At 38.4% G+C, this 15338-nt stretch overlaps 1 protein-coding gene across 2 annotated transcripts in view; it reads left to right on the top strand.

The window, feature by feature from the left end:
* The first annotated feature begins 1130 nt into the window (after positions 1–1130).
* FGF1 (fibroblast growth factor 1) overlaps positions 1131–15338 on the top strand; it is a 49913-nt gene continuing 35705 nt past the window's right edge. Inside the window, exons 1-3 of one of the 2 annotated variants that reach the window (XM_070933935.1) lie at positions 1131–1241; positions 6708–6889; positions 11861–11909. The gene's annotated coding sequence lies outside the window, so the exon portion shown is untranslated. The remainder of the gene's footprint in view (positions 1242–6707; positions 6890–11860; positions 11910–15338) is intronic. The other variant, XM_070933936.1, reaches the window with a different exon arrangement.

Here is a 15338-nt window from a genome sequence, read left to right as displayed (position 1 = left end):
TCTCTCTCTTTTTTTCTTTTTATAATTAGCTACTATGCTTATCTAAACTTTATAACAGCCTTGTGAAGCTGGCCCAGGTTTTAATTTGTAAATGGCTGCTTCCAATAAGTTTCTGGACCCTCTTCCCACTCAGCTGGACTCTTTTGCTATCATGTTCTGTTAAGACAAAAGGACCCTAAGAGATAAGAAGAGGCAGTAGAGAAAGAGGACTTGATGCCTCTCACCCAGGGGTGAAATCCAGCAGGTTCTGACAGGTTCTGGAGAACCAATAGTGGAAATTTTGAGCAGTTCGGAGAACCAGCAGCAGAAATTTGAGTAGTTTGGAGAACCGGCAAATACCACCTCTGGCTGGCCCCAGAGTGGGGTGGGAATGGAGATTTTGTGATATCCTTCCCCTGCCACGCCCACCAAGCGATGCCCACCAAGCGACACCCACAGAACCAGTAGTAAAAAAAATTGGATTTCACCACTGCTCTCACCCCTTTTCTTTTAAAATCAGACACCATCCCACTTACATGCCATTTTAGATATGATCAGACAGACCAAGATTTTTTTAAAATCATCATTCTGCCTAATGTTGCCCTAATACTATGACACTTTTGAGAGGAAAAAAATGATGGAGAACACTTGAAGTCCAACGGAGGTGCAGTCCATTCTTTCCTTAGAAGTGGGAGTCTGAAAATATCTCCGCAGCTCAGCTGAGTGGTCCATCTTATTCAATTATCAATCTAGAAAGAGCCCATTGGAGGGTGATTCATTACAGCACGGAGCTACTGCAGCAGCTCCTGCCTGCCAAGGACTGCTAGTCACTCAGAATGAGCTGGCTGTTCTTACTTACCGGAGGCTGTTTCAGGTTTCATCCCTCCTCTCCTGTCACTTCTTTCTGCTCTGTGTCAACTTGTGGTTTTAGGTGGAAAGGGTTTTCTTTTCCCTGCTCCGTCTAGCAGGATCTCTGAGGCATAAAGTGTAACCACAGCGATTCCCAGGACTTTTCTTATCCAACGGAGCCGTTGCTGAAGTGGACACCTTGGAAACCTTCCAAGCCCTGATATGCACGTTGTGGCCTGTCACATTTGTTCTCCACAGTAACAGAGAGAGGAGAAGGCGGAAAACGCAGGCAGCATCAGAGTAAGAGAAAGAAACCTGCAACTGTGTTGGCACTCTTCTCTTTCATACAGGCTTTGCTTCCTAATCCAGACGGCGAAAGCTTCAGCTCTGTCAGATGAATTGCCCTCTAGCAGGTAAGATAATATTACCCAGAGATGGCCAAGAATGCTCGAGCAAGCAGGAAATGGATGAGGAAAAGACAGAAAATCTTGTATAGGTTACTGGTAGCTGTAAAAGACAGATAATCTAAATATTGCTACCTTCTGTATTGAAAATCCATCCAGGCTACAAAGGTAGAGACTTAATCAAGGGCTCCTTCCTTTCATATCTGTACCCAGGGATAATCTCAAAGACCAATGATCAGAAGTCAGAAAGGCATCCTTCTTCCCCATCTCTGCACTTTTATTAGTGATGGGCCACCTTTGAACATGGGTGAATTCATGGGAAAAGTTTCTAAGAATATTTGCTGAGAGGCAGCAGGGAAAGATTTAATTTCGCTTAGATGCCAATTCTCTAGCTGCTGCATTCGCAAGAATGAGAAAACTGGTCCTAGATATAAGTTACCTTTAGTCCTGTCTTTAATTATACAAATCCTGCCAAAATATCTATGAGATGGTGCAAAGGATTTTGCCTGCTTGTTTGCTTTTCTTTTGCTAAATCCCCACTGTAAGAAATTTGTAAAGTAATGGAGGTCCCACATTGGAGGTCAGAGTTGACCCTCTTCTCTTCCTTGATTGTTTTTTCACATCAAACAGGTGGGACAAATGGCTCAGGAGAGTTTGAGAAGCCTCTGCAGGATTCCTGCTCAGCCTCAAATGTTCTCCTGTTTCTCTCCAAGTGTTGATACTTTGGAGCAGATGGAACAGTTAGCACGTGGTGGTGGCTTGGAATCACATGGCTATTTTTTAGTGTGTGTACCACATGTCTTTCCATTTGTTTCTACTTGTGAAATGCTGTGTTCCAAATCATGTGGATCTAAGGAAACATATCTCAGCATCTTGATATACTGTAAAGCCAACGTGTTTCCTTGAACATTGCATTCAAATGTTCCATTTAAAGTTTATACCCCTCATTGCCTTTATAATACTTGGGCTTACAGCAACGTGGGTAGCAAGGAAAAGAATAATATGACCCAATTACATTTATTCTAAACCTAGAAAAAACAACCCAGTGTTATTCTAGTGCCTGATGACTCTCAGATATCCAGTAATGGGTTGGGTTGTGTTTATTTTTTGGCTTATGAATCAAATGCAATACTGTTTCATAGACTATTTTGGGATACTGCTATAGCTGGACCTTACCCAGATCAGGGAACCAAGCATGTTATTAGTACCTGTGTTGGCATATGTTTGCCAGAGCCCTCTAGGGCTGAAACCGTTTGCTGGAGCATGCTTTCTTTTTCCTGTCTTTGTATAAAGCCATAGAGACATACGCTCACTGTATTATTTTTACTTTTAAAATACAATGTTCTTCTAAAAGAACAAAAGAAAGAATGGTGCTGGCACTCAAGGATCACTAGATGATTGAAGTCCCTACAGCCAATGAAATCTATGTTGCAGAATAATTAAATTGCACTCCAGGGGTTATTACCACCATAATATTTGTTGCTATGAAAGATGATTTCATTTATCTCAGGAACTCCCAGCAACCTTAGTATTTTTATTTGATACCTGGGGTAAATTTTGCTTTGTTGAATGGTGCACACAACTCTGGTTGAGCAAAAACCAAATCCTGATTCCATCTCTGCTGAAATCACATTTCTAGCAGATCCTGACTAATGACTTCAAGGGAAATACTGTATCCTTCCAGTATAATGTGTGATCACTGGGTAAGATTTATGGGGAAATTGTCATATCTGAGAGCTTCCTAATAATCTAGGTAAGAAAGAGTGATACAATGCATGTCTTAGGACAATGAATACTGGGGGAAAAAAGTCACAGTTGAAGGTTAAATTGTTTGTGTGAAAGATAAAAAAAAATAGAGATGGATTACTTAATCCCTTATTTTTTATTATTTTCTTGATCAGCAATACTCCCCCCCCCCCCGCTTTCCCCATGTACAGTCATTCTTCTATTTATGGGAAAATATCTTTTATTTTGTGGGTAGAAAAGCAGATATGGAGCCATTTTAAGTGGGAAAAGAGAAAGAGAGGAATTGATTCTCATAAGAGTTGTTTGTTTCAATGTTATTTTGCTCAGGAGAATTGAAACCATTGTACAGTAAGTGATCCAAATAGAATCAAAGAAGCATTCGTGCCTCCATTCTAAGTTTCCTTTATTTATTTATTTTACCATCTCTTTTTCTAATAAAAAACACACAGCAGAAAACTTATATAATTTCAAAAGAAAAGTTATATAAAGGTAAATACATCTTGGTATATATACAGGTAATCCTTGACTTACAACATTTAATGACTATTTAAAGTTACGATGACACTGAAAAGAGTGGCTTATGACCATTTTTCACACATATGACCATTGCAGCACCCACATGGTCACATGATCAAAATTCAGAGACCTGGCAACTGACTCACATGTATGATGGTTGCAGTGTCCGGGGGGGGGGGGGTGTCAGGTGATCACCTTTTTCAATCTTCGGCAAACAAAGTATAACGGGGAAGCCAGATTCACTTAACAACTTTGTTACTAATTCAACAACTGCAGTGTTTGACTTAACAAATGCAGCATGAAAAGTCGTAAAATGGGGGGAAACTCAATTAACAAATTTCTCGCTTAGCAACATAAATTTTGGACTCAGTTGTGGTTGTTAGTTGAGGACTACCTGTATAATATTGCATTAGATTTCCTCCCTAGGCAAAATCATCTACGGCATTCCACAGAAGACTTTCGTTCTGGAAGAACTGAGTGTTCTAATTATGTGCTGGCAACAGATTAAAAGGTGAAAGCAAGGAAAGGGTTCCATACCCCTTTCCTGAACTTTCCCAACCGTCCTATTATCTATCATCTTCCAGTTGTAAGAATTGTGAGGGAATCAAAGTCAAGAAGGAGGAATGTACCTCTAGCGGCTCTCCTTTTGATTTTAAATTCATCTGAACATGACCTCTGTCCAGGAGTGAGCTTCAAAAATCTCAGCAACGAGTTCGCTGCCCCATTGCTGGATGGGCGTGGCCATGGTGGGCATGGCCTAGTCGACCTCCTACACCACGGTGAGGGGACCATTTTTTACCCTCCCCAGGCTCTGGAGGATTTCCTGGAGCCTCCGGGAAGGCAAAAACGGCTGCCACCGGCCTTCCGGAGGTCCTCTGGAGGCTGGAAATGGCCCATTTCCAGTCTTCTGGAACTTCTAGGAGGCCCGTTTTTTGCTCTCCCAGAGCCTCTGTGCGAACTCTGTACTTACCTGGCAACCAAAATGGGTCGCATTGAGATTTTGGGGAGGGGAGGGGAGGGCAGGGCCAGCCAGGCATGAGATTTGGGAGTTCACAGAACTGGGCAGAATCCTAGCTAGAGGATCAACCTATGTGAACCCCCAGCAGCCCACCCTGCCTCTGTCCAATCTTCCCAACATCTTGTACTGGGCCTTCCTGGTGTCAGAAATGTTGATAAACAGTTTCAAAAGCAAATGGAAAAGGCCAGAGGGAACAATCTACAGATTTGATACTTCCTGCTTTGAATTTGGAGCCCTCAATCAAAATCATCCACCCATTCATGCATTCTAAATTAAACCAACTTTAATTACATATTTAACTCAAACATTTTTTTTCAACTCACAAGGATAAGGCTACTTATAGTCCTTTTTTTTTCTCACAAGGATAAGGCTAGTTATAGGGTGTGTTAAGCTATCTCCTCATCTTCTCCATGGGTGGAAACTGAACTACTTCCTTCATAATATCCAGAATTGAAATTGTAATATAAATAATGGCACGTCTTTGTCCTCAGTGAAACCTTTGAAAGAATATAGAGGCCATAGGTTTTTTTCCATGTGTTAAAAACTACAAAGAATCTTATGTTAGCCGAAATATGAAGACGTGTAATGACACAGGCTTTGGGAAAAGTATAAATTATCAAATGCATGGAACATTATTTTGTTCATTTATTGACTTTAATGTATTGCTTTCTATGAAATGATATCTCTAGATGGTTTATTGGTATAAAATTAAAGAGTATTAAAATACAAAAATAAAATACTTAAAAATCATTTAAGTCTACCTACCTACACACAAAAATCCGAACTACTAAAATCAAGGCAAATTGGCGCTAGATAGAAGTCAATGGAATTCATGGGCGGCTGAACTTAGATCTCTTGTGGGAGCGTAGTGATTCCAAACTGATGATGCATTTTATCCCGCCCTTGGGCTCAGCCTCATCAAAAACACTATAATTTAAAAAGTAGTGTGTGGCAAAGAGGGCAAAACCAAGCAAATTCACAACATTGAAAGACGAAGACAACATTGAAAGAAGAGGCCAAGTGAAGAGTCAGATTTTCAATAGACATCCAAGAGATGTAAGACCTTCTGGGTTTCAGTGGAAGGAATATTCTAGAGCAGTGGTCCCCAACCCCCGGTCCGCGGACCGGTGCCGGGCCGTGGAGTACCTGGCACCGGGCCGCGCAGTGGCCGGGGGACATGAACGCTGCAGCGCAAAGGCTCCTGGGCTGTGCGCAAAAGCTCCTGGGCCGTGCGCAAAAGCTCCTGGGCCGTGCGCAAAGGCTCCAGGGAAGAGAGCCCCGCGCAGGTACGCACGTGTGGCCCAAAGCCCCCACCCCTGCGCGCGCTCAGCGGGCCACGGTAAAATTATCAAAGGCTGATTGGTCCGCGGCGATAAAAAGGTTGGGGACCACTGTTCTAGAGCACAGATACTACTGCAGAGAAGACCTACATGTACAGTACCAATTTATACTTTATCATTTGTCAGTGAACAAGGCAAGATTTTCTTTGAGGCTCTTAACAATCAACCATCAGTACACAGAAGGTGAATCCATTTGTCCTAGCCCCAAATCACATATGAGCTTATCGGTCAGAAGTAAACAGTTGAATCTAGCTTGGTGCCCAATTGATAATTAACATTATAATAAGTAAAAAGTGAACAATGAAATTAGGTGGATAAATGCATATCAAAGTGAAAATGGTTGGGGGAAATGTATAGCATTCACCTGTGAGTGTTTCATGTGAAATCCTTTATCACGTTGAAAACATAATTTAATCAGTAATTTAAATGTAATGGTTTTTCATTTTTACTATATAATTTGTATACTTTTTTAAAAAAAATAGCGGGCTTTGCTTAATTTTCCAATTTCATCTGATTTTTCTATACTTGTTTTGTGAATTTGTTGGGGGAGCTTGTTCTGAGTGATAAAGTAAAACTCAAAGAATTGCAAAGAAATGAACTTCCCAGTTATATTCTGAAAACAGTGTTTTTAACTTGTATAGCAACATTTATTAAGTACGGTTGCACCCATTTTTTCCACCTGATCTTTTTGCAAGGGCTGGAATTAGCAATGTTGAATGCATAAGTATTAGTCCAGGTATAGTAATTTCATAACAATTCCAAGAATTACCCTTATGTTATCTGCATTCCTGAGCATTAATTAAGCTCATAAATCTCAGTTATAAGTTTCAGTTATAGTATCTTGTCTACTTGTAGGTTTTGTATGGAATTGCCTTTGATAACATCTTGGAAATTAACATATCAGTTCAACTCATCGGAAGAATGAGTCACTGAAAAGCAAGTTATGTCAATGCTCTATCATCCATCCAAATAGAGGATGCTAAGCTAGGGAGACTCTTGAGGCTGCTGTTGTGGATTCATGACCTTGATAAATACAGGTAATCCTTGATTTAGGATCATTCATTTAGTAACCAACGTATTCTTTTGAAACAATTTGCATATTATTGGAGAAATCCCAATAATATCCCAAAGGAATTTCAACTAATGAATTTCAACTGTTGAACAAATGCACAGGGAACATAGTTATTATAGCAGCTGGTATTACAGGATAGGAGCATGGGGGTGAGAAGAAGCATATCAGGAACAAATCTGCCATATTATATATTGTTACTGTCTATATATGCAGTAATTCATAAATAAATGAGATACACACCCAAAGGCCAGTATTTCTGGTAATCTCATGAGATATTGTAATACAAATGAGTATTAGTTCATGAAGAGATGAGGGTTACATGCATATGGAAGTTCAAACATATATGTCTGGATTGCATAATGCAATTCAAAATGAGTTATAAATGTTTTCCTATTTACATAATTAATTTTGGGCACAATTTGCTTTTTGAGAACTGGATTTGAAGTTCTGAGAACTGGTTCAACAGGTGTAATTGTAGCGGAAAACCAATTTTAGGTTTGCATTTTTTTCTACCTTCTGTCCCGATAAATGCACATATTTCAAAAAGTCCTTAATTAGATTTCTCAAAAATACAATCAGGAAGATAAATTTAGCCTATCTCTTCTCTCTGACTCCCATCCTCATTTCTCATTCTTTGAAGGCTAACCATTTTGGATCATTTTGGACTTATAATTGAAAGGCCTTCAAGTAAACATATTGTTTTGTATATGTGTTTAACTGATCCCAAATTACAGGATGAAGCTATTGCAACCACTGACCACCAGTCTTTTCTGTCAATCATGCAGGGTTGAAGCATATCCATCAACAAGATACTTACTCTGCTCCTACTGTTTCTGCCTCACTGCCATTAAACAAAACCTAGTCTATTATCTCTTAGTGATATAGCACATTTAGTTTGCTTTGCTGATATTCCTTCTCCTTCATGTTCCTCTTTGATTTTCTGCCCTCTCCAGTGAGAGAACAAAAAATAATGGGGATATATCTTCTTCCTTCTTTCTTGATGGTAATGTCTACTGAATTCAGAATGAGACAAGCAAATGGACAACACATTTCAGCAGTAGCAAACTGGAAGAAAGAGACATGTCAACTGAGAACCTCTTCCCCCACAACCCCTCAACATTGGGAATCAAAACTGCAAACTATTGAATAATTAGAAAGATAATGGGACACCAATATTAGACTGTAGATAGAATAGAATAGAATTCTTTATTGGCCAAGTGTGATTGGATAGTCTTGGTGTATACGCTCTTGGTGTACATAACAGAAAAGATACATTCGTCAAGAATCATAAGGTACAACACTTAATGATAGTCATAGGGAAACAGTCAATATAAATCTTAAGGATACCAGCTACAAGGTTCATTCAATAGATGTTCATTGAAATGGTTATGCTTAGTTTCCAGAAGACTTTGTAATAAAATTCCATGTGTATGGAACTTTACTATGTGTAACTTTTCTTGCTTTAGTGGGAACATGAAGATATTTGTACAACACATATATGCATTGAATACAATAGATTCACTGCATATAGGTGTTGTGCAGATATTTTTAAGTATATCAACCTCTACCGTTCTCTTTCTGCATGGATCTACATAGGCTTGCCAGACTAAACGTCAACATTTAATATCATATGGTTATCCGGGTTTTCTCCCACGTAAAATTGGAAGTGTCTTGGTGATGTTTCGATGAAGTCTCATTCGTCATCTTCAGGCTGGTGTTTTATATATATATATATATATATATGTTTTCTTTTCTTTTCTTTTCGTAGGCCTTTATGTATATTTCTCTTTAGCCAGGTTCTTCCTACATAAACCAAGATTTTTATGCAGCCCTAGTTCAGTGAAATCACAATCCACTAGTTTCTAGGCTTTTTTTCAGGCAGCCAGCAAGCACCCTGCTGCCCATTGGGAGACTAAGGAGACTAAGATAGATCTATTTTGGACTTATTAGTCCTCATCAGTTAGCCACACCCTCATCCCATGTATCCTCCCTGTAAAGGTACAGTATTTGTTTTCTTTTCTTTTCGTGTATGTGTGTGTGTGTGTGTAAAGAAAGAAGCAGACATCCTGCTTAAAATTTTAAAATAATTAAAATTTTATTTTACTAAGCTTTCGTCAGCCATCTGCTGACATCGTCAGAGTATTAAACTACCATTACAGAGATCTCTGCCTTTATATGCCATTAATCAATTTGGCCATTGTACGTGTAATAGGCCCTTCCAGCCATCTCCCACTTGTAATTAGCTGTGTTGTTTTTGCTGTCGTCATGCTGGATGATGGAGGGTATAATGGAGAGTATGATGGATACTCTGACGATGTCAGCAGATGGCTGACAAAAGCTTAGTAAAATAAAATTTTAATTATTTTAAAATTTAAAAATTTTAAGTTCCGGAGCTCGCAGGATGTCTGCTTCTTTCTTTACTAATATACCTGGAACTCGTATTTTTATTTTTTTTATTGAAAAGTTTTACAGAAAAAAAAGGATTTCCCCCCCCAATATTCCCCCCACCCTTTCCCTCCCCTCCCCCCCAGACTTCCCAGAGCAAAATACAAGGTATTTCAATTAACAATCATGAGCTAAATTAACCTATCTATCCTCAGACTACTAAATCCCCCCCTGAAACCTTAACTCCACTATAGCTAACATAATACTTCTAATACTTAATGTTCATTCATAAGCTATTTGATATTTTCTTGTCTGATACGGAACTCGTATCTTTAGAATACAGGCAGCCCAAGTTCGAATCCAAGTAGGAGTATGGCTAGCTGATGAGAGCTAAATAGCTTGAAATAGATCTATACTAGTCTCCCTTTATTTCTTTATCAGCGAAATATATATATATGTATGTATATGAATATGTATATATATATATTATATGATATGATCATCAATAATATTATTATATATGATATGATCTCCTTGGGATTATATTGCAAAGAGCAACAATAAACTGAAAAATGCAATCAATTGAATGCTTAAATCTAAAAATATAAAGGTCTGTGTTTAGATCACAACCTATAAATAGAACTTTTAACCAATCATACAATTCCAATTAAACCAAGTTCACATGAATGAAAAGAGAGAGATTCCTGCCTTGAGATTCTGGGGAAAATGTAAAAGTTCACAAGAAACAATTTTTGTTGTGAAAAATATCAAAACTTAGGACAGGTGGGAAAAAACAGCCTCCACATTATCATATTTGACATAGCAAAAGAAGAAGCCACTTTGATGGTTTATGTTTTAAGTTTATGGTTTATGTTTTTATGTTTACACACAGTAATGTGTGGAGCTTTCCTTCTCCCAGTTAGTGAGACAGAGGGCCACTTAGCTAGTTAAATGTTACCTGCAAAGATGATCCAACATATATCTTGCAGTTTGTTTATTTTTTTTTTGTTGTTGTTGTTGTTTTTGTTTTTGTAAGTGAGTTGACGCCAGTAGACTCCTGGACAGGTCCTTCCAGTTTTCCTGGCAAGATTTCAGAAGTGGTTTGCCATTACCTCCCTCTTAGGGCTGAGAGAGATAGACTGGCCCAAGGACTTCCAAAGGCTGGTCTAGAACTCATGGCCTCCCAGTTTCTAGCCTGATTCATTTAGCAAGACAGAAAGGCTCAAAGACACGAATGCATAACCCTTTCCCATTATTCCTGTTCCATTTTTGCCACAACAGCCTTACATTTGTCTCTAGATATGACTATATATAACTTGGATGTTGCAGCAGGAGGTGGGGAATTGAACATAGCATACAGAGTCCCAGGAAGGAATTTCTATTTGCAGAACAGCCTATTTCATAAGTGACAAGCTGCATTGCATCCATTTACAGGATTTAATTATAAAAGGACCCAGAACTAAAAGTACTGGCAACTCAAGCTTATAATTTTGTTGTCCAGTGTTAGAATACTGAAAACCCTTCATTTACCCTTTTGCTTTTTGTGGAGGTGTCTGTGAATGTTTGTTTTGGTCAAGAGAATAGGGGTCACTGCAGCTTCCATGACTTACTCTAAGAAAATGAGAAAACACAATCTTCAAGTAAACAACTGGTTTTTAAAAATTCAATACCATGTTTTGTAAACATAATTGCCATTCCCATTCATAAATACAGATTTTCTCCAGCTATTTTAATTTGCCAAATGCACATCTTTTGCTGAACCTTCCTTCTCATACTGTATTTCCATTACTAAAAAGGAGGAGGAGGAGGAGGAGGAGAAGGAGAAGGAGAAGGAGAAGGAGAAGGAGAAGGAGAAGGAGAAGGAGAAGGAGAAGGAGAAGGAGAAGGAGAAGGAGAAGGAGAAGAATTAACTCAGCAAAAGAGGACTGGACATGTTGGAATTCATGGAATGTGTCCAGGGTAGAGAAAAAAGTGGTATTTCAGGAAAATAATAAAAATAAATTTTAAAAAGCTAAATGGTATTTTTCAATTGACATCACATGTCTATGGATATTTTTTTTCAACTGAAACACCAAGTTTCCTTTTAAGCATAACATGACTATATATAAGTCATGTTATGTATATCACTATATATAACCCTTTAAGCATAACATGACTATATATATATTAAATCTAGAAATTGAGTATTTCTAGATTTAAACGTTCAAATGATTGCATTTTTCAGTTTGTTGTTGCTCTCTTGTGCTCTAATATTGACCTCAAAATAGTACCAGAAAAGTAATTCATGGTCCATACAATCATTTTTATTTATATATTTGGGTTATATCCTATCTTTTCTTCTGGAAGTTCATGTGTACAGAACCTCCTCCTCCATTTTTTTCTCCTAAGCATCTCTATGAATATTTTATGCTCAGAGAAAGTCACTGCCCCATACACTATCAACAAGTCACATAATTCCATTTTCTATCTGATGTAATTGTGTTCTGCAAAGGAACTACCTTCTTATAAAAAAAATATTTCAGAAGATATATTTATTCCTATCCCATTATAGGTTACAAAGAAGAAGAAGTATTTGTTGTGAAATAAAGATACAAGGACTGGTGAGTAAAAATGAAACAAGAATGAACATTATCAGTACCATAACAAACGCCACATACGTACCCTTTTTTCTCCCTGTATTCTGAATTAATCCTTTTAGTAATGCTATCATCATCATCATTTGACAGCAATAGTTTGGAATTCTGCAATGTATTTAGCAGCTTTTCTTCACCATCACTTGCCATTCTTAATTCTGAAATCATTTTCAGGTTTTAAAATGAAAAAAAAATGCATGTACATTGCAGATCTCCATTCCCTCCATTCCTGACCATATCCCATGCTGCTTGTTATCCTCAGAGAGCTTTCCACTTTCCTTGGGTCCGCTTTGTACATGTCACCTAAAGAAGCACAATTGCTTTGGGTCTAAAAGTCATAGTTTTAGCTGCATATTCCATGTGTTCGAGAACAGTTTGGGACAACTCATTGACTGGGTTCACATATTACAATAAGTCATCATATGTATTGTTTCTTTTATTTTGATTGTGTTGTTTGACTCCAGCCTTTGCTTGGAATGTGTGCCCTCATGTTACACTTTGATGATTTTTATGTATTAAAGTAAGATAATGTTTTATATATTGGATTACCTGCAGTCAATTTTAAAATACGTAAAAGTAGTTGAAAAGGAATATCAGGATTATCTTCTCCATATGTTCAGTAATGCCCTGTCTTCCAAACACCCTCATTTTATTTCATCAATGATTTAGACCAGGGGTGAAATGTAAAATTTGTTACTACCGGTTCTGTGGGCGTGGCTTGGTGGGGAGGTAATGTGACTGGGTGGGCGTGGCCAACTTTTTTTTTTTTTTTAACTTTTCAAAGCATTTTTTCTGCAAATGCAAAAAAATGCTTTGAAAAGCCTCTGCCGATCAGGAACACAGCTGGGATCGTCAGAGCCTTTTCAAAGCATTTTTTTAACCACCTCTTCCACTGAAGAGGTTACAGAAAAAATGCTTTAAAAGTCTCTCTGATGATCCCAGCTGAGTTGCCTGATCGTTTTAAAAAATGCTTTGAAAAGTCTCTCTGACGATCAGGCAACTCAGCTGGGATCATCAGAGAGACTTTTAAAGCATTTTTTCTGCAACCTCTTCAGTGGAAGAGGTGGTTAAACAAATGCTTTGAAAAGGCTCTGATGATCAGGCAACACAGCTGGGATCGTCAGAGCCTTTTCAAAGCATTTTTTTAACCACCTCTTTCCCGGAAGAGGTTGCAGAAAAAATGCTTTGAAAAGCCTCTGAGATCCCAGCTGAGCCACGCAATCATCAGAGGCTTTTTTTTTACTTTTAAAAGCATTTTTTCAGCAGAAGAAGTTGTAGAAAAAAATGCTTTTAAAAGAAAAAAAAGCCTCTGATAATCGTGCGGCTCAGCTGGGCATGGGGGGGGAGCGCAGGGATTTTTGCTACTGGTTCTCTGAACCACCTGCTGCCATCGCTACCAGATCGGGCGATCCGGTCCAAACCGGGAGCATTTCACCCCTGATTTAGACGAAGGGATAGAAGGGGAATTTGTCAAATTTGCAGATGACACCAAGCTGGCAGGAATAGCCAATACTCCAGAAGATGGGCTCAAGATACAGAAAGATCTTGACAGACTTGATCACTGGGCCCTATCTAAACAAAAAAGAAATTAATTGGTGAAAAAAAAGTAAGGTTCTACATTTAGGAAAGAAAAATCAAATGCATACGTATAGAAAAGGTAATACCACGCTCAATAGTAATAACTGTGAAAGGGATCTTGGAGTCCTAGTGGACAACCATTCAAATATGAGCCAGCAGTGTGCTGCAGCTGCCAAAAAAGCCAATGCAGTCCTAGGCTGCATTAACAGATGGACAGAATCAAGATCACGTGAAGTGTTAATACCACTTTATAATGCCTTAGTTATAAGATTGTACTTGGAATATTGTATCCAGTTTTGGTTGCCACGATATAAAAAAGATGTTGAAACTCTAGAAAGAGTGCAGAGAAGAGCAACAAAGATGATTAGAGAACTGGAGGCGACAGTGGGTAATAGTGTTCTGATATCTCAGGGACTGCCACAAAGAAGAGGGGTCAACCACCTATTCCACAAAGCACCTGAGGGCAGAACAAAAAAGCAATGGATGGAAACTAATCAAGGAGAGAAGCAACCTAGAACTAAGGAGAAAATTCCTGACAGTTAGAACAATTAATCAGTGGAACAATTTGCCTCCAGAAGTTGTGGGGGCTCCAATACTGGAAGTTTTTAAGAAGAGATTGGAGAACCATTTGTCTGAAATTATATAGGATTTATCACTTGAACAGGAGGTTGGACTAGAAGACCTCCAAGCCCCTTCCAACTCTGTTAGTCTATTATTCTGTTATTTTGCTCAGTGAACAGCCGAGTCCATTAAGGCAGAATTAAAAAAGAAAAAGAACAATGTGCAGCCTTGTATTAACTGTTACCAGGGATGAAATTCACATCATAATTATCTTTCCTTCCTGATATTGATGCAAAAGGGATAAGATAGGATGATTTTGAATAGCCTGCAGAAATAACAACATAACAACTCATGATTAATTGTTTCTATCTCCCTGATCTGCAGAAGGATGTCTGCAAACATGATTTAGCCTCTCCTCCTCATGATAACAGTATTATAGTTAGGTCAGGCTGTCCTAAAACTTTAGGCTCAAATAACGCCCATTCTCCAAATCTTGAGTCGTTAGTGTGAAAAATAGAATCTAAAGATTAGATCTAATACCAGATCTTGTCTTTTGAAAATGGAGATGAGGGGAAAATGTGATTCTTTTCATTGGTTTCATTTGGACATTAGTTGTTTTTTGACTGGATTAGCAGGGCAAGAAACACCTGGAGATTAAATATATCCTGTTTCAAGCTCTGGTCTCGGTGTGCACGATAAATTCTGAGTGAGTGGTTGATTTGCTGACCACAAATAACTGACCATTATTTATATTTTCAGGCAGGCCTAAAAAGCGAAGCAGAGGAAAAGGGACAGAATGGTGTCTAAAAACGGCATGGTGATATAAACCTATTAAATGCCCTGCCTTGGTCCAGAGGTGATTGTTGTTTTTGTATGGGCTTATTTTCCTGCAATATGGAGCAGGAGGAAATGGCTAACTGCTTTTGTAGGAGGTAATTCAGGGCAGGATTTTTGTGCTACGGAAGCCACACCTGCAGAAAACACCAAACAAACCTGAGTTGTATTGCTTTTGTGGTCTGACATTTATGTATATGTTAAAAAAAAAGGAAACAAAAAGAAGCAGTCAAAACAAAGGAAAGTGATGGGAATATCTGGCCCAATTAACTACACCAGGTTCATCACAGGGAGTCGACTTATTTTGGATTTCTATCACCCTTTCTGTTTCAAAATATTTCAAAACCCAGACCTTCCAAATCAAAATACTGTCAAAACATTATCACTTTGCTTAGCAATTATCACAAAAATGATAATGAAATA

This window comes from Pituophis catenifer, unplaced genomic scaffold (assembly GCF_029215685.1).
Source record: "Pituophis catenifer annectens isolate HBS135680 unplaced genomic scaffold, rPitCat1.0.hap2 SCAF_2, whole genome shotgun sequence".
In the NCBI taxonomy this organism is placed as follows: Eukaryota; Metazoa; Chordata; class Lepidosauria; order Squamata; family Colubridae; genus Pituophis; species Pituophis catenifer.
This window is presented reverse-complemented; position numbering and strand designations above follow the sequence as displayed.